This window comes from Lichenostomus cassidix, chromosome 26 (genome assembly GCF_008360975.1).
Source record: "Lichenostomus cassidix isolate B80296 chromosome 26, HeHo_3.0, whole genome shotgun sequence".
Taxonomy (NCBI): Eukaryota; Metazoa; Chordata; class Aves; order Passeriformes; family Meliphagidae; genus Lichenostomus; species Lichenostomus cassidix.
This window is the reverse complement of record NC_139506.1, coordinates 1,442,234-1,460,291: the sequence shown is the minus strand read 5'-3', so window position 1 is coordinate 1,460,291 and position 18,058 is coordinate 1,442,234.

The following is an 18,058-nucleotide window of genomic DNA, read 5'->3' as shown; positions in this document are numbered from 1 at the left end:
AAAGTTAAGAAAATAAAAAGCAGTTAAATTTATTGAAGGGCCTTCAGGTGCATTTAGGACAAACACAACCCATCCAAGGGTTACACCCAAAATGGGCTGAGTCTGAGTTTTTCATACTTTATGTTCTGTCCATTTACATATTAAGGCTTAATCCTCCAATTACTGCTTCAGGTGATGATGTCAATTACTCCAAGTTTGCTCACCCCCAATTCACTGTTGTTTACATATTTTGGGGCCTGAGACAGCAAACTGTTCTTGGATTCTAATCCTTAGAGGAATTATTTTGTCTAAAAATGCTGAGAACAGGAGCTTTAGCACCCTGTATGGAGTCCAGAGTTATACACTAAATTGCAGATACACAAAAAATATAGAAGCAAAAATCCTAAGGCATCACAACTGTGTGAGGGATGCTGTCCCAGCTCCCTACCTTCCCCTGCTGCAGCATCCCAGCACGGGAGCACAGGCAGTCAGAGAGGAAGGAGAGCAGAATGATGGTGGGGGAGAAGGAAGATGAGGAGCAGTGGTGTCTGAAATGCCTGGGAGAAAATGCAAGGGAGCAGTGAGAACTGGAAGATAGCAGCTCCCACCCTGCTGCACTGCAATGATGCCTAATGTAGCCAGAGACACAGGGAACCCCTTGTTGAGCATTTCGTTGTGTCCAGCAAGGGAATGGATGGAATGGAAAGGGAAATGTCTGTCTCTGGGTGCTCCATGAAGAGTTCTGGGAGTTCCTGACCTGCAGCACTGTGTCATGAAGGCTGTTGATAGCCAGAGGTGTTACAAGAGCACACAGGGAGGAAATGGAAATTATCACACAGTCAGTGTAACCTTGTGGCAAGCCAGGCAGTTCAGCACCACCATGGCCATGGGCAGGAGCATCACAGTCCTCCTGTGTCTCTTTCTGGTGGGATTCCAAGGGTCAGAGAGCAGAGATAGGAGACAATTATAATGAAACATCCAGCCTGCTGTGCCATGTAGTATGTTGTGCTGTGGGGTTTGCTGTATTACTCTGCCTGGTCCCCTGAAACATAGAATCAGTGGGTTGGAAGGGAACTTAGAGACCATCTTGTTCCACCCTCCTGCCATGGGCAGAGATACCTTGCACTGGACCAGGTTGCTCCAAGCCCCATCCAGCCTGGCCTTGGACACATCCAGGGATCCAGGGGCAGCCACAGCTTCTCTGGGCACCCTGTGCCAGGGCCTCCTGACCCTCATAGCCAAGAATTTCTCCCCAATATCCCATCTATCTCTGCCCTCTGGCAGTGCGAAGCCATTGCCCCTTGTCCTGCCACTCCAGACCCTTGTTCCAAGTCCCTCTCCAGCTCTCCTGGAGTCCCTTTAGGCCCTGGAAGGGGCTGTAAGGTCTCCCTGGAGCCTTCTCTTCCCCAAGCAGAACAATACCATATTCCCTTAGCCTTTCCTGTCAACATCCACAAACATCAGAGGTTTCCATGTGCCCAGTGTGCCCGTTGGGCAGGACAGGGCTGGTGGCACCCTGAGAGCTGCAGGCACACCCCTGAGCACAAGACACACTTGCGTGTCTCTTGCGTCAGCCCTGCTCTCCACCAGAGCCCCAGGGCAAAGGTCTGCTTGGGCTTGAGGTGTCAGAGCCCTTCCATCTCCAAAGGATGGGGTGAGCCAGCGAGATGGAGAGCTGAGGATCTAGTCCTGGTCATCCCAACACAAAACCTTGGAAGGTATCACTTCACATTGATCTGCTGGGAGCAGATCCCCCTGCCCAGGCTTCCCTCATCCAGGGAACTCACCTCTTGGGTGGTGGGGTCTGTCCTGCTACAACACAGGGCAAAGTGACCCTGGACGACTCTGGTGGCCACAATGCCCAGGCCATGGGTGCCAGCCTCAGCTGGGGCACATCCAGCTGGCCGAGGGGCTGCCATTGTGTGGCTGCCAGGTGGCAGCTCCTGTGTGATCCTCAGGCTCCCTGGAGAGCTGGCGCTCCTCCAGCCTTTGCCTGCAGGACTGCAGGCGAGCAAGTCCAGGCCTGAGCCTGCTCTTGGGCAAAGGGTGGGTCTGACACGAGGATCTCATTGCTCCAGGCCTTTCTAAAATGAGCTGAGTTTCAGAGCACTCTCCGTGGGAGCCACAAACACCACTGCCCTTACATAAGGCATGTCTGGGGGGTGGGCAGCAGGGTGAACTGAGGAGAAGCCCAGCTCCTGGGCCATGGTGGTGGTGCAAAAACAGGGACTTCAGGGCCAGGTCCTGAAGGATGACAGTTGTGTTTTCCCCCTGGGATCTGCATTGTTCCAGCACCAGGATGACGAGAGCCTTGGCTCTTTCCAAGCTTGAGCAGCACCTGAGACAGGGGACACAGTGTGGTTTGTGCCATTGGGAGGTCTGCACAGGTTCCTGGGTGTGGAGATGCCTATCCCAGTTTTCTTCCTTGCATATTCTCACCAGGATGCACAGAAAGTGTTTGGCCCCAGGTTTCTCCTGGCAGTGACCAGGATATTCTGTGTAGGATCTACAGGGGCAGATGGGCACTGAATCCCTCAGGGTGTGCAGAAGCTCTTCACCTCCTCCACCCCAAGAGGCTGGTGGGATCCATGTGCAGGAAACCCTTCTCCAACACCAGGACTAAGAGGGAGGGAGCCCTGGGATGTGTCTCAAGGGTTGTTTGAGCACAGCAGGAGAGGAGATAGGCACATGGAAGAGCTGATTGTCTGTCCCCTTCCCTGGGTACACACAGGGAAGCCCTGAGGCTTCCTAGGGACCGTGGTACTGGGAGCCCTTCCCAAGCCACCCCAGACAGCAGGTCCCAAGGGTCACTTTACCCAGGGCAGGTCCTCAGCCTTTGTGCAGACCCATCCCTCCCTCATCCTCCCTTCCCAGAAGTGACGGTGGCAGGCGGTGGCAGGTGGCCAGCTCCACCTGTCTGACAGGTCGAGCAAGGGTGGGGGCAGCGGTTGGCACCCTCTGCCTGTCCCAGCCTGCCGGGGTCCTGCCAGGAGTCACCTGCTCAGCAGCAGGAGGAGGGGTGCCACCAGCCAGCAGTGTCACCCTGCAGGGACAGCTCTGTCCCACCACAGGGGGAAACCAGGAGGTGATGCACTGCTGGGTGAGGATATCCTGAGAAAGGGAGTTGGGGTTGTTCATCCTGGAAAAGACAAGGCTCCAGGGAGATCTTGAGCACCTTCCAGTGCCTAAAAGAAGCCTATAAAAGAGAGCAACTTTTTACACAGGAAGATCGTGACAGGACAAGGGGGAACAGTTTTAAACTGAAAGAGGAGAGATTTAGATTAGATCTCAGGAAGAAATTCTTCCCTGTGAGGGAGGTGAGGCCCTGGCACAGGGTGCCCAGAGAAGCTGTGGCTGCCCCTGGATCTCTGGAAGTGTCCCAGGCCAGGTTGGATGTGGCTTGGAGCCACCTGGTCTAGCAGAAGGTGTCCCTGCCCATGGCAGGAGGGTAGAACTGGATGATCCTCAAGGCTCCTTCCACCCCAAGCCTTCCTTCCCATGATTCTGTGCCTCTGTGACACTGTGACACTGCCCCATGTCATGTAACCCACAAGCACACTCAGCTTCACGTGTGACACACGCAGGGAGCCACAGAGTGTCAGACACCTGCAGACACACAGTTATGGGCACACACAGAGTGTGCTACACTGGAAACACTCACAGACACAGACACACAACTGATGCAGGCAGAATGTGAGGGTTCCACACAGACACACACTGGGCACTCCATGCACACACAGAGCTGTAGGTGCACACAGACACACACAGAGAGCCAGACTGCATTACTCAGGCACGTCAGCAGTTACCACAGGGTTACTCACCAGCACTTACTCACACAAGTCCCCACACCACTGCTCACCCATGGGCACACGCCCTCAGGCAGGTTGCACCCAACATGGTGGTGGCCCAAGTCACATGCATGTCCCACCTCCATCAGCCATAGAAGATGCCCAGGTGTCTGCCATGCTGTGGCCAGCCATACACACCCCAGCCTGTCTCTTTGCTCCCAGCTCCCAGGATTGAGAAGGGCTTTGGGATGGGCAGAAATCCCTGAGGAGTGCTGACGGGACCAAGGAATCCCTGTGGTGTGTCATGCCCTGCTCCAGCCCAGCTGGAGGCAACAGGGAAGGGCATCTGATGATACAGGGTGAGTCCTCCCTGTTTCATGGCAGCAGAACCCCAAACAGTCAGGAGCTGACCCCCAGCCTTGTCTGGTGAAGGTGCAAGCAGACCATGGTTGGACTCTTGCCCTTCCCTGGGCATTTTATCAGGAGATGGCGAAGACAGGCTTGTTGTACCAGCTAGCCTGCTGGCTAGCTGTCACCCATCCACACAGTGTGTCCCCAACAGGGGCTGTGAGGGCCCATTTGGGGCATGGCTGGGCAGTGTCCAAGGGCTCTGTGACCTCCCACTGTATATTTTCTGAGTTTCAGTCCCCACAGATTGATGGCCTCAGAGCTGCAGGGACAGGCTCACATGGGGTCAGAGACCTCCAACATTCCCAGCACCTCCAGCATTAACTGAGAGTCACAAACACCCTCCTGGATCTGGCTGGGCCACTCCAGCCCTGAGTGACAACCCACAGCATCTTGCCCGGCCGCTTCCAAACAAGCCAAACAGCTCAAGGTCTTGCAAAGGTGCTGTGGACATCTCAACCCCCTCTCAAACCAAGCTGAAGTCTGGGCTGTGCCTGTCTCCTCCAGGGAGAGGAGAGAGTGCCATGGCAGCTGCCCAGATGCAGAGGTAGGTGGGTACCTCTCTGCCCTGGCAATCCAGCCACAGTGGGTCACACACACCAGCCCAACTGACTGATATTTATCTCAGTTTGCCCAGACAAAAGCCACCAAGCGTCCCTGGGGCTGTGGGGTGTGGAGGACATGAGTCCCAGAGCACAGGGGTAGGGTGATGGAGCTCGCTGGGATGAAAGCAGCAATCAGGTCTCCATGGGGCAGACACGCTGGCCAGGGTTCAAAGCAAACTTCTGCAGCTCAGGGAGGTGAGGAGGGCTGAGGGTGCAGCACAGCAAGAGGTGACCTGGCACTGTGCAGAACTCCTGGTGCTCAGGGTTCTGGGGAGACCAGTTCCTCCTCTTGGACCTTAACAGCATCTCAGTGCAGAGCCTACAGCAAGCCTTTAGCTTGGTTCCCCCCCTTGACCCCAAACAGCAAGCAAATCCCATTTATCCCGAGGAAACAGGCACCTAACATGGGGTGTGCCACAGGGAAAGCTGGACGGGGAAAGGGCCAGCGGCTGCAGCTGCGATGACCCTGCGACTGTCCCACAGTGCCCCCGGGCTGGCGATGAGATCATTCCGCTGCGGTTACCCTCCGCACTGCATGCCAGGTGCTTTGTCATGAGGCAAGAGGAGGAGGGGGAACAGGTTATTCAAGGTCTGCAGGGCCCAGGGCACGCACAGGGGGAGGGCAGGGGCTGGGGGTGGGAGAGCTGGGCCGGCAGGCAGGGCGCAGCCCCCTCCCCTTTCCACAGGAGCTCCAGGAAAGGGGGGATCAGGCAGGAAGCAGCGCCAGGCACTGCGGTACAGCCACAGGGCACGAATGGAGGGAGCAGCAGACTTTGCCCCCGCCTACAAGGTGTGGCAGAGAGACTGAACAGTCTGCAGGGCATAATTATCATCAAAGCCGGAACAGGTGGGTTGGGATCAGGACGGGTCATATTTAGGTCAGGTCAGGAGACCTGACCTGCATGGGATCAACAGAACCCCCCTGTGATGGGTTTTGCAGCATGACAGACTCACTCCATGCCCGGGGCAGGATGTCCCTCCTCAACAGCCAGTGTGTCCCCCACTGTCCCATTGCCAGCCTGAGAACCAATGTGCCCAGATGGACCAGAACAGTTCCACAGCCCTGGCACCCTCCTGCCCTCCCCAGGCTCTTCTTTGCCACTTGTTCCCCAAGCTGGGCAAACTCCTTCTGGGGACCCTGCAAGGCACAGGGACAAGGCACAGCAGCCCTTCTGCTCTGCCATTGCAGGACATTGAACCCTCTGGACATCTTGGAGAGCTCGTGATGCTTTCACAGGGTATTGTTCCCTCTCTTCTCCTCCAGGTCCTGTTTTTCCTGCTGGCAGATGCCACAGCCAGAGCCCCTGTGGACCCTGTGCTCATCCCACATGCCTTTGGGGTCAAATCCCACATGCAGGGGTGTCAGGTGCTGAGCCCTTCCCCTGCATCACCCCCCTGCCTCCACAGACCCTCTTCTAGCACACACCCCAGCCCTGCACACACACACTCACCATCCTTGCCCCTATCCTTCACCCCATCCATGTCCCTCCCTGCTCTGCCCCCTGGGCTGGAGGTTGGGGTCTTGGAGGGGATCATGACTGCTGACACAGAGATTGTCTAGGATGGCTCAGGGCTGGAAACATGTGGTCTGTACAAAGACTTGGCATCTGCCAAGCTCTCCAGAAAACAGAGGAGGGGCTGGGGAAGCACTGTGAGAGGTGAGGATGCTCCCAAGGCTGCCATGGTGTCCCAGAGCCAGCCCTGTCACTAGCACACAGTCAGACACACGCAAAGGACTGCTGGGGCTCCATTCTTAGCCCAGAGCAAGAGCCAGCAGGGACCTCTGCTCCCAAGGGCTGAGGGACTACTAGAGTCCTCCTTCTTGTGGACAGGTCAAGCATTGCCCCAGCAGTGCATCTGCTCCTTGCTCCAGACACTTGCCTGGGAAATGGTTGCAGCTCCTCCTTGCCCTGATGATGGATAGAAATTTTCTCTTTTCGTGCTGAAGTATGGCCAGAGACACTGTTGTCCAGTCACTTCTCCTGTGACCTTTGTGCATGGCTAGAAGAGCTGTCCCCCACTCCTGATGGCTTGTTGGAGAGCATCAGCCTGGGCTGCACCCACACCCCGAGATCTGGGGATGGAGGGCAGGGCAGATCTGAGGGCACCTGCCCTGGATGGGGGCAGAAGGATGCCCTGCAGAGGGATGACCCCATACAGAGAGCTTTCAGGCACCAGCCCATGTCAGCAGTGGAGAGAGGGCCTGGGAGACCTCCAAAGCTGACACCCTCCCAGCGGCACAGCCAGGCACGGTACAGCCAGGCATGGTGCCGCCAGCACCACAGAGGGTCCCTGGGTCCCTCCTGACCTGGTTGGTGGAGGGAGCTCCTTGCAGAGCCCCCCCCGTTGTGGTGTAGCCCAAGTGCTGTTTGTGTTGTGGGAGGTGTGTACGTGTGGGCAGGGCCCCCGAGCATGGAGCTGGCTGAGAATGCCATGTCAGACGGGTTGCGGCACCACCCATACATTCATTTTGCAAACAGTCGTGGGGTCATGAGCTACATAAAGGGCAAGTGTAGGTTGTGCCAGCGCCCATGCTGAGCCGTGCCTCCTCATCTAGGTCACCCCGGGAGAGCCAGGATGCAGGGAGTGGATGGAAGGATGCAGGGAGTGGATGGAAAGATGCAGGGAAACTCTTTGCCCTGGGATGAATAAAGTGCAGCACCAACTCATGCAAAACCGAGATGAGGTTTGCATTGAGCACTTGGCTAGGATTCCTCCAGCCAAGTGCCTGGTGGGTCTGTAACAGCTGGAGCTGCATTCCTGTGCTCCTCCCCCGGCACTGGGCACAAGGATCTGGGGTTCATGACCAGCTGGCGGGACTCCCGGTGAAGATCTGGGAAGCCAGGGAGGTTCCTGGCACCCATCCAGATCTCCAGGGAGCTGGGAATCTTGCAATCCTGCTGGGTCTCCCAGGGCTGCTGGGGGTGGCCAGGCTTTTAGCTCAGTTTAGCCATAGTGACCTCAACACCCCTTACCTGTTCCTTGGTGCAGCAGCCAAAGCCAGGGCTGGGTGTTCTGGCTGAGGTGCTTCAGCCCCTGCCCTCTGTGCTCTCACAGCAATCCTGCAGTGACTGGGGATCCCACTGTCTGCTATTCCACCTTCCATCCCAAACATTCTGCAGGCAGGGACATCAGGGCACAGCCCAGGGAGACCCAAGGCCACCTCATCAGCCTGAACTGGTGGTTCCCCAGAAGAGGGATGTGGAAGCCTTGACCCAGCCCTGCTTCTCCAGCACCTTGGGTGGGTCTCTCAGCTGCAGAGGGCATTTAGGGTGCAGGGGTGGCTCTGTGTCCCAGGGGTGGAACCCTGTGGGGCTGCAGACTCTGGGGAGCTCTGTCTCTTTTCAGACATGTGCTGATCCTGAAACTAATTTGCCTTCAGACTTGCTGCTCATGGAAATAAAATGCAACACTGAAAGTGCCAGTGCAGACCCCAAACTGAGGCCCATTCTGAAAGCCCCCCTTTCCCACAGCCTGCAGCCCTACGGTCCTGCTCTCACAGGTGTTCTCCTGCCCCTGCCCTCTGACAGAGAGCTGTGCAGCCCCTGGACAGCAGATCAGGGGCCTAGCAAGTGTGGCAGAGCTCTTACTACTTTTTGTGCAGGACTGGATGAGATATCCACTCGGATGAAGGCAGTGCCTCACCCCCATTTCCCGGAGAAAGGAGGAGCTGTCAGGGAGGGGAAGGACTGTAGGACCCTCTGAACTTTGCTCCTGTCTGCCTGGCAGCAGGGCAGTTCTATGGCACCCTTGGGTCCTGCAGCCCCAGAGGCACTGCCTGATGCTGCCACACGTGCCATGGAGTCTGGGGTTTGTCCCCAGCCCTGCACCTTGCTGTGACCACTGCTGCCTTGCTGCCTGACCTTGGGCTGCCCACCGCGGCTCCCTGTGCCATTGGAGGACTGGGCTGGGCTCAGCTGCAGGCGTCTGGCCGTGGAAATTCCCCACCTCCCTCCCATCCGCAGGACCTGCTCCACCTCAGCACCCAGAGAGCCCCAGGGCTCTCCCCAGGCTGGTCTGTGCCTCTCCCTCGTGCCTGGAGAAGAGCCCAGCCCGTGTCCTGACTCTGCAAAAGCCTGGGATGAGCAAGCCCTGACAGCACTGGAGGAGGAGCTGGCAGCTAACAGTGGCCTCTTTGTCATGGCCGGGAGCAGGCGGGTGCCATGCTCCTGGGACTGATTTATTTATTTATGGAGGTGAATGCTTACAGCTTGTTTGAAAGGAAAACAAGGCACCTCGGGGCCCTGCAGGCAGCAGGGCTGCCCCACAGTCAGGTTCGGCCACCCAGAGCTGGGCATGTGTCCTGGAGGGTGGGAAGGGCTCAGAGCACCCAGGAATCACACAGTCCCAGTGCAGAGCCCACCCCAGCCCTGCTGCAGGCTGTTTGGGAAAGGGGACATTGAGGCAAGAAGTAAAGGAGAGCAGAAGTCCTTGCCCAGGATCCACTGTCCTGTGGCTAGAATCTGAGGCAAACACCACATCCAGCCCTCCAGGGCTTGTCTGGATGTGCTCCAGCCCTGACACAAGCTCATCCCACACCTGGACCAGTGCATGGAGTGCTGCACCCACAGCAGGCAGCTCCTCCCTGCCTTTGGCTCACAACCATAGTGAAGATGCCACTGGGCTGCTGCAGAATGGCTGATGTGACACCTGATGCCATGTCCTCCAGCATCTCTCTGCTCCTGGGACTGGGGGCAGTAAGCAGGGAAGATCGGGAGCCAAACTGAGTGAGGTTGCAGTTAGGAAAAGGAATGGTCTTGATCAATTTTGGGCTGTCCTGTGGGCAGAGTAGCTTCATGTTTACCCAAACTACAGGTCTTAGCTGCCATGAGATTTCACTCCCACAGCCTGGCAGCAGTAGAGTTCTCCATGGCATGTGCTCAGCTGGCCAAACCCCCCCCCACAATGTGCAGCTCAATTGCATGCAGAGAGGAGTGTCTGTGTGTTTTGGGGGGCAGGCCATGTTAGAAGCTGGTAGATGTACTGGAGGGAACTATGTGTAACCTTAGGCTGTGGAGGGAAGCTGCTGAAATGTTTGTATTTATCCTCCATCAGTGAGTGTCATCTCACTAACCACAGTGTCACCTTGGTCACCCTTTGCCTGGTACACCTGGGTACCTTCCTCCCCGTCAGTGAGGATGGCACAGTGGTCCTGCCTGTCCTCCATCTAGGAGCATCATCAGATCCTTGAGGCAGTTCCTGGTGGAGTCCCATCCAGGTGGTCCTGTGGTGATCACAGCCACAGGGATGACTCCATCCAGGAGATATGGTAATTTTTGGCCCAGGAACTCAGGGAGCCTGAGGTATTCCAGCAGCTTGTGCTCATTCTTCAGTGCTAGTGACCTGCAGAGGGAAATGTGTGCTTGTGGGGACATGCAGCTCTGCAGCCCTTGGTGTCCTGTGGGATGATGACCAGCAGTGATGGTGTGAGTGTGTGGGTCCCGCCCATCAGTCCTGCTGCAGCTTGGCTGGTACTCCCAACAGCACACCATGATGGCCCTCATGTCTAGCAAGGTTTGGGCAGTTTTGGTGGGAGCAGGTGGGATTTAAGCTCATCACCAAGAGAAGCTGATGGCCAGCAGTGCTTTAGGATGAGGTCCAGCAAATCTGGGGTGTGAGTGGAGCTGTAGGAGCACCCTTGCCCTATTGCAGCTGCTTCTCTGAACACTGCTGGTGCTAGTGATGGGGTGGCCAGAGCAGCCTGGACCGTCTCCAGCCTTCTGCACACACACAGAGCTGGACTTGGCTGGCCTGGGAATGGCCACAGGAGGGCAATGACCACACAGGACACCTGGACAGCACTTGTAACAAACTCTGTCAATTGAGACCTGTCCTACATGGAGCTGGTGAGCCCACGTAACACTGTGGGCCACCCTCCAAGCACAGAGCTGGCTGTTTGTTCTTTTGCTTCTATAGCACCAGCTTGCTTCCAGTTTGGCTTCAAAGAGTTCACAAGTGACAGAAATGAGCACATCAGCTGTTCCATTTCTGCTGAAAAAAGACACCTGCAGCAATCAGAGCATAACTTTCCTGCTTTGAATTCATTGCAGACTGAGTCTGGAGAGGTTTTGCTCTGTCACTAGACTGGTCTGTAGATGTCTTCATGTCATCCTTCTGAACAAGGAGAGATCAGTTCAAACCAGCCCAGCTGTTTGATCACTGCAGTTTGATTCCCAGTGGCCACTTGCCTGGGAGAAGCCTGACAAGTCGATGGGGTGCTTGAGCTCTCCTCAGTCATCAGCTGTGGACAGCTATCAGTCTGCAGCCACCAAACAGGAGATAACAAACCCTAAGAGCAAAAAGTGGAGTTCAGTGCCCTGTCATGGCTGAGACCATGGGACAGTGATGGCACAGAGGAGGGGACAGGTTCAGGTGTCATGGCTAGACTTGCTCAGACCCAGGGTACACCTTTGCTCCCAGCACCCACTCAGTCAGGGCTATTGCCTTTCCCATGCAGAAATTCTTGTGTCATCCCCACAACCATCATACAGGGATGACAGCATCTGCAGGATAATGCAGACCTGTTCAGCCTTGAAAGCAAATGGTGAATCCCTCCTGTGCCCCACAAGAACCCTTCTGCTCTGGCAGTCATGGCTTGCCAGTATTCCCCACCCTGCAGCCTCCCAGCTCAAACTGGATCTGTGTTTTTATTGCAAAGAGTGCTATGGGGAGAGCAGGGGAGGCAGGCCTGGGGACACAGCCAGTGCTGTCCCTCCCTGCCAGCTGCTGGCTCTCCCCATGTGCTGTTTGCACAGCACTGGGTACCGTGTGAAGGCAAACACGGCTGTGCTGGGAGGAGCAGAAACGAGGGCAAACAGAGGCTGTCTCAGTCCTGCAGCCACCGGACATGGTGAGTGGTGTTTGGGGGTTTCCAGGGCACTGCCAGAACTGATGGTACCCCTACAGCCCCTCACCTCTATCAGTGGTGTGGGACACTGCCCAAGGGTGCCCACAGCCCCAGCAGTGTCCCCTGCTCAGCCCCAAACTGCTTTCACAGAGTGCAGATTTAAACTGTGCCATGTGAACCAGGCGGCCAAGCTCCCCAGGACAGAGCTTGGTGGTTCCTGAGGACACAGAAACAGTCCCCAGCAGGAGGGTGGTTAATGTCATCACACTAGATTGGCCATCATTGTGTGCCATCCTGAGAAGCAGAGGACTGGTCAGTGACCCTGTGCACCATCAGCAGTGTCCCCCCAACCCACACACAGAGCCTGTCCCTCCTCTCTAAGCCCCAGGCATGTCCTCTCCTGGTGTCACCTCTGCAGCCCTGTCTCCCTCCACTCTCAGCTCCCTTTGGCTGCCCTAGTGGAGGGAAGGGAAGGGAAGGGAAGGGAAGGGAAGGGAAGGGAAGGGAAGGGAAGGGAAGGGAAGGGAAGGGAAGGGAAGGGAAGGGAAGGGAAGGGAAGGGAAGGGAGAAGCATCTTTCCAGTCCTGCTGGGGAAGGACAGGCCAAGTTAAAACCAGGAGCACCTGGGGCAGACAAGGTGCCCATCTGACCTGTGAGATGGTGGCACCTTGCACATCTGGCTCCTTAGGAGCCTGCAGCCCACAGCCAGAGCTGACCCCATGCCAGGCCAGGACCTGGCTGACCTTTGGCCATAGGAGCCTTTGAACAATGCAAGTCACCTCCTCTTCCTCCTCTAATTAGCACAACTATTTGCTGTGGAGCTGTGCTAATTTTCTCCTATGACATCTCAGGTCAGGGACAGTCCTAGTTTTCCTCCTAACACCTCCTGAGCCTGACCTGCTGAGAACAGAGCCCACTCATCACATCTGTGCTGCAGCCAGCTTTGCTCTCTCCTGGACCTTCTTTGGGAGGCATTTTTACACCTCTGGAAAGGGGACCCAAAATAACTTCTCAGCTCCCCCCATCTACCCCACAGGTAGTTGCAGAAGGGCCACAGTGTACCTGCCAGGAGCCACCCTGACCTGGGCCACAGGGTTGCACAAAACCACAGGCATTTCCAGCACCACCTCTGCCAGTTTAAAGCAGAAAGAGAAATCCAGTGTTCACAGGCTGAGGTGTGTCTGCAGATACATTATCTGTCCCACGGTGGGGTCTGAAGTCCAGGAGATAAGAGGTTGGGGAAAACACTCTGTGGAGCTGCTGTGGGAGAGATTCCAGTCTGGCAGAGGGTGTGGAACAGGTTCCCACTGCACAGTGCTGGTGCTGCCAGGTTGTGCTGGGAGAGGTCAGGTCCCCAGTGGCACTGGTCCAGCGCAGGGCTGGCTGCCTCCACTCTGCCCAGCAGTGCACAGGGGCAGGGGGACATCACTGGGACTTGGGAGCTGCCCAGGGTGGTGGGAGGTGGGAGAGGGCAAGAGACATGGCTGGGGCTCACAGCAGGCAGAGGGGAGCAAACGCTGCTCTGCCAAAGCTCCCTGCACCCACCCATCTCCACACAACAGTCCTTTGTTCCTGCCTGTCGCAGCAGGGACCATGTCCCTGTCCCTGTCCCTGCTGCTGCTCCATGAGAGAGGGATGAGCCCCACGGCCATGGTGACTCTGGCAGGCAAAATGAGAATAATTAGAAGGAGGTGCCTTTATTACAGATGTCTGTGAGGGCCTGCAGAGTCTGACCTGGAGGGCCCTTTGATCTCAGCTTTTGAAACCCTATAGCTTTGCTGACAGAGCTGCTCTGTATTTCCAGGTCACCAGGATGATCATTTCCCTCTGGGAACAATGAGGGCTTTATGCTGCCCTGTGCTGGACTGTCCCTGTGTGGAACAAGCTGGTGTGCAGGAGGATGTGCTGCTGCACAAGCCCTGTCAGCCTTGATTCCTTCTCTGGGTGGATGAGGGACAGCAGCAGGAGAGCCCACCTAGCCCAGCATCCTCATTCCCAATGGAAAATGAGAGGCTCTTAGTGCCAGGAGGTCAAATTTACCCAATGTACAGCCCTGTGAGAGGGCCTTTAGGCCCCAGGATGTACCCAAAACCTGCCTGCTCCTCTGGGGAAAAGCCCTGCACATCCCCAGCCCCAGTGGCAAACCCAAAGTCGAGCCTCTGGGATGGGTCACACAGGGAGTCTGCACATGGGGAGTTTCTGTGCCTCCCAGTGCAGTGGACCCAACATCTCATGGCAGGGAGCAGGAAATGTCAGAGTTCTTGAGCAGGTCCCTGAGCCAGGGCACTGCAGGGTGGGCACCTCTGTTGTCTGCTGTTTGGAGGGCTCCTGGCATAACCCCAAAACAGCAGGTCCCCAGGCACTGCCCTGGGTCTCCTCTCTGCCCCACACTCTGGCTCCTGTGCTCTGCTGGTGCCCAGGCAGTAGGAAAAAGCCCTAAGTGTGAATTTCTCAGGGCAATATGGACTTTGCTGGTGGGAGAGCCATGCTGCAGAGCCTGGAAGCTCTGGTCACCTGGGGACAAGGCAAGGACAGAGAAGCACTAGGGGAGGAGAAGCCCCTCAACACCCCCTTGTCGCTTTGTCCCACTTTGGGGCTTTGTCTGAACTGAAAAAGCAGCATCTGAAAAAAACCAGCATCTTCCTGGTTGATGTGGTCTGTCTGTGCCTTTTCCAGCTCCGCAGCCTTCCTCAGCCTGGGAATCTGCAGTGACAACTTTCTCTCCCTTTCCTCTCCTGTCAGGCTCTCTGGAAGTTCATACCCCTCTCCTTCTGGTCCCAGTTTGGTTGGGGCTGCTGGAGGCTGTGGTTTGCTTTTGCCTTTGTCAAAACAACACATTGTTTGGTGGCAGCTGCAGGCGTGGGGACCGGTCCTGCCAGTTCCCTTGCTTGGGACAGTTTTTGCTGGGCTACAAAGTAAAATTTTGACTGGATAAGCTCCAAGGCCTGGTCCCTGGGGAACAGGGTGTCCCCACATGTGCACTGGGGACACCCATGGCGTTCAGTCTGACCCTCTTGGGCTGTGCTTGGGTGATGATTTCATCTCTCTACAGCTGATGGAGTGTGGCTGTTCCCAGCCTGAGGAATTAAATGAGTTGTCCATGTAGAGTCCAGCAGTGTTGGCCACTGTCTTCCATGTTCCAGCAGCAACTGGCTCCAGTGCCAGAGACCAGGCCACCTGTCTCCTGTCCCCATGGTAGGCACTGTGGGATGGGGCATGCTGAAGCCAGAGCACAGATCCTGGGCAGCAGCTGCTCTGGACATCTGTGGTGATGGGTACTGCCTGGCTGATCGATTCGTGGATAACAGGAACACAGCCAGCAGTGTGCAGTTTCCATGTGTGCTTGCTGCTCTCTCCTTGCACCCATGTCACCTCCTGGTTTTGCAATGCAAATCCTGGCTGTGCAGGGGCAATGGAGTGGGGACACCTGCTCGTTTGACAGATAAATTCCCAGGGACCAGAGCTGGAGCCACCAGTCAACCCCTCTGTCAGTGGGGTGTGGAGTTGAGGGCACACACATCCCACCCTGCTCCCTCTCCCCACCATGCTCTGGCAGAGCTGTCTCCAGGCACCCCAGCCAGAGCAAGGAGTCTCTCCCCTGCTGAGGTGTGCTGGTGCCACACATACCTCACATACCTGGATGCAGGCATCACCAGGATCACTAACCCTTTCCTATTCTCCACACAGCAACGCCAGCTGAGCACTGGTGTCCCAAGGTCTGGCTGCCTCCAGACCCAGTTCCAGCTCCCTGAGGAGCCAGCATGGTGTAGGTAGTGCTGGCATAAACCTAGGCAAGGAGCCAGGAGCCTCCATGGTGTCAAACCTTGGCTTTGCTGCCTCTGCATGTGTCCTTCCAGCCATGAGCAAACTAAAGTGCAGCTCACCATCCTTGAACCCTGTCTACCCAAAGCGGTAGTCTGCTTCCACCCCTCTGGCACTTTGATGCACCTCTCTCCATCATCCTCTCTGACAAGGATGCTCCCAGCTGCCTTAGAGAAACAGAAGTCATAGGTTTGGGTTGGAATGGACCTTACAGATCATCTCATTCCACCCCCCTGCCACGGGCAGGGATGCCTTCCACCATCCCAGGTTGCTCCAAGCCCCATCCAACCTGGCCTTGGACACTTCCAGGGATGGGGCAGCCCTCACCACCCTCACAGGGAAGAGTTTCTTCCTAATCTCTAATGTAACTCTGCCCTCAAGGTTTGAATCATTTCCCTTCTCCTACATCCTAATTCACAATGCAAGTCATGATGTATAGAGTCCACCGCAGGTGGGAGCTTCCCAGAAGCTCTTTGTCTGCCCTAAGCAGTGCTCAGGGGGATCAGACTGGATCCCTGCTTATCTCCAGGATGCTGAAAGGTCCACCACATTCCCTGCAGCATTTCCCACTCCCAGATGCAGCATGGCCAGCTATCCACTGGCTACCAGTGGCTGCTCCCAGCAAGCATTCATGCCATGCTCAGGTCATGGCAATCTGACATGTCCTGCACCCAAATCTGGAACATGCAGGACTGTCAGGAAGGGAGCCTGGGGACAAATCAACATGAGCTACAACTGTGTGGCTCTTCTGGTTCATTGCAAACCTCCCAGCCCACATTTCACATCCTTGGAGGAGGAAGGTGTCCAGGGCCAGGGATGGGGGGCAGTTTTGGCTTTTTTTGGTAGGTGTTTTTGAAGCCTCTCTGCCCAGGCATTCCATGGCACTGTGCAGTTTGGTTTTACTTGGCTAGCTTGGGTTTTTTTGGCCCAGGCAAAAACCTTTTCTCTTCCCTGGCTTGGAGGAGCTGCAGCAGCAATCTTTCAGCTGCCTTGAGGTGAACAGAACAGCTGCTGGTCTGACACCAGAGGAGCAGGACCAGTGGGAGCATGGCCACCCCATTGCAGCTCCCAACTGCTGAGCCGGGGAGAGAAAATACACCAAGAGACTCCAGCCAAGCTGCTTCATCTGCCCTGGAGAGATGTCGATGCCAGAGAGCCACCAGGCTTTTGCCTCCTGCTGGAACTCCTCTGTGGAAGCTCCACTTCCCTCAGTGTGAAAGCTGGGCCCATCTCATACCATGTGTTGGGAAGGGGGATTTCTTCAACATTTGCCCCATTCTCAGGGCATTTTTGGGTCTTTGTTCCTCTGTGTGTGTGTGTGTGTGTGTGTGTATGTGGGGTGTGAGTTCTGACAGTTTGGTGTTTAGCAGTTGTTTGCTTTTCTTCCTTGCCTTGTGGGCATTGTTGCTAATAAACTGTTGGGGTTTTTTTCTCACTTTCCTCATTAGCATTCATTTTTCTATCGGTGGAGGGGGATTGTTGAAACTACTCATTGCAGAGTGTCTCCTCTTAAATTTGTCTCAGAACTGAGACACCCACACTGCAAGCTTCTGCATCCTCCAGCCTGCTGTCTGCCTGGCTTCAGGCAGCCCCTGCTGCAGAGTCTGATACCCTGAGACTGCCTGAAGTGATTCTTCCCCCTGAGCCATCCTATCCTGACCATATCCAGACACTCATGCCACCCAGGTCCACACTCCCAAGAGCTCTCTACCCAAAGCCCTAACATCACAGGGGTGTGGGGGTGCTCTGGACACCCTCAGCCTCTCTGCTGCAGCTCCAGCTCCTCAAAAACCTGCACAGCTCACGGTGGAGCAGGAGGTCTGCAGGATGGAGCAAAACCACGAGTGGAATGTTCTGTGCCTGAGACCAGAAAAGCTTGTGTTTGGAACAGAGAACCAAGCATCAGGCATGGCTCTCAGGGGTGCTTGGTGTTACCCCCACAGCACAAGCAGCAATATTTTGCAGCCCTAGCAAATGGCACAAAGAAGGAAAGGGGCAGGTAAACCACAAAGCATTGCATGAGATCAGGCAGGTGCCTCTGGAGGACACTAAAGGTGAGTACCCAGTACACTCTGTGCTGCAGGTCCTTTGCTAGGTAGAAGGGTAGGATGGAGTCTGAGCTGCCCAGGGGTCCAGATTTTTGTTTCCTGGAGAGGTGGATCCCAGGAGACTTGTGGGACTGCTAGCCCAGACTCTCCTTAGCTGTGAGTTTTGCCCACTGGCCCTGCAGTCCAAGAGGCTCTGCTAGGTGGTGGCTGGTCCAGGCTGAGCCAGCCTGAGCACAGCTCTCACCACCAGCACACTCTGGCTCATGGGTATTTCGCAGGTGTCTAATGGAAGCACCCAGGTGACTGATGACTGAGGGCAAACTGAGCTGGGGATGCAGGTCTGAGTGACAGAGTTCCACTGCAGTGCTGAATGCTGGGGACACAACATGGAGGTGAGCAGGGAAAGCCAGGCAAGGAGCTCAGAGCACCTGGAGCAGAGACAGGTCTGGCACCTGTGCCATATTTCCATCTCCTCAGGTGTTGCTGCTGTTGCAGTATTGCCAGCTCTGGAGTGAAATGAGTTTAGGGAAACCCCAGCTTGGTGACGAGACCAGATTTAGA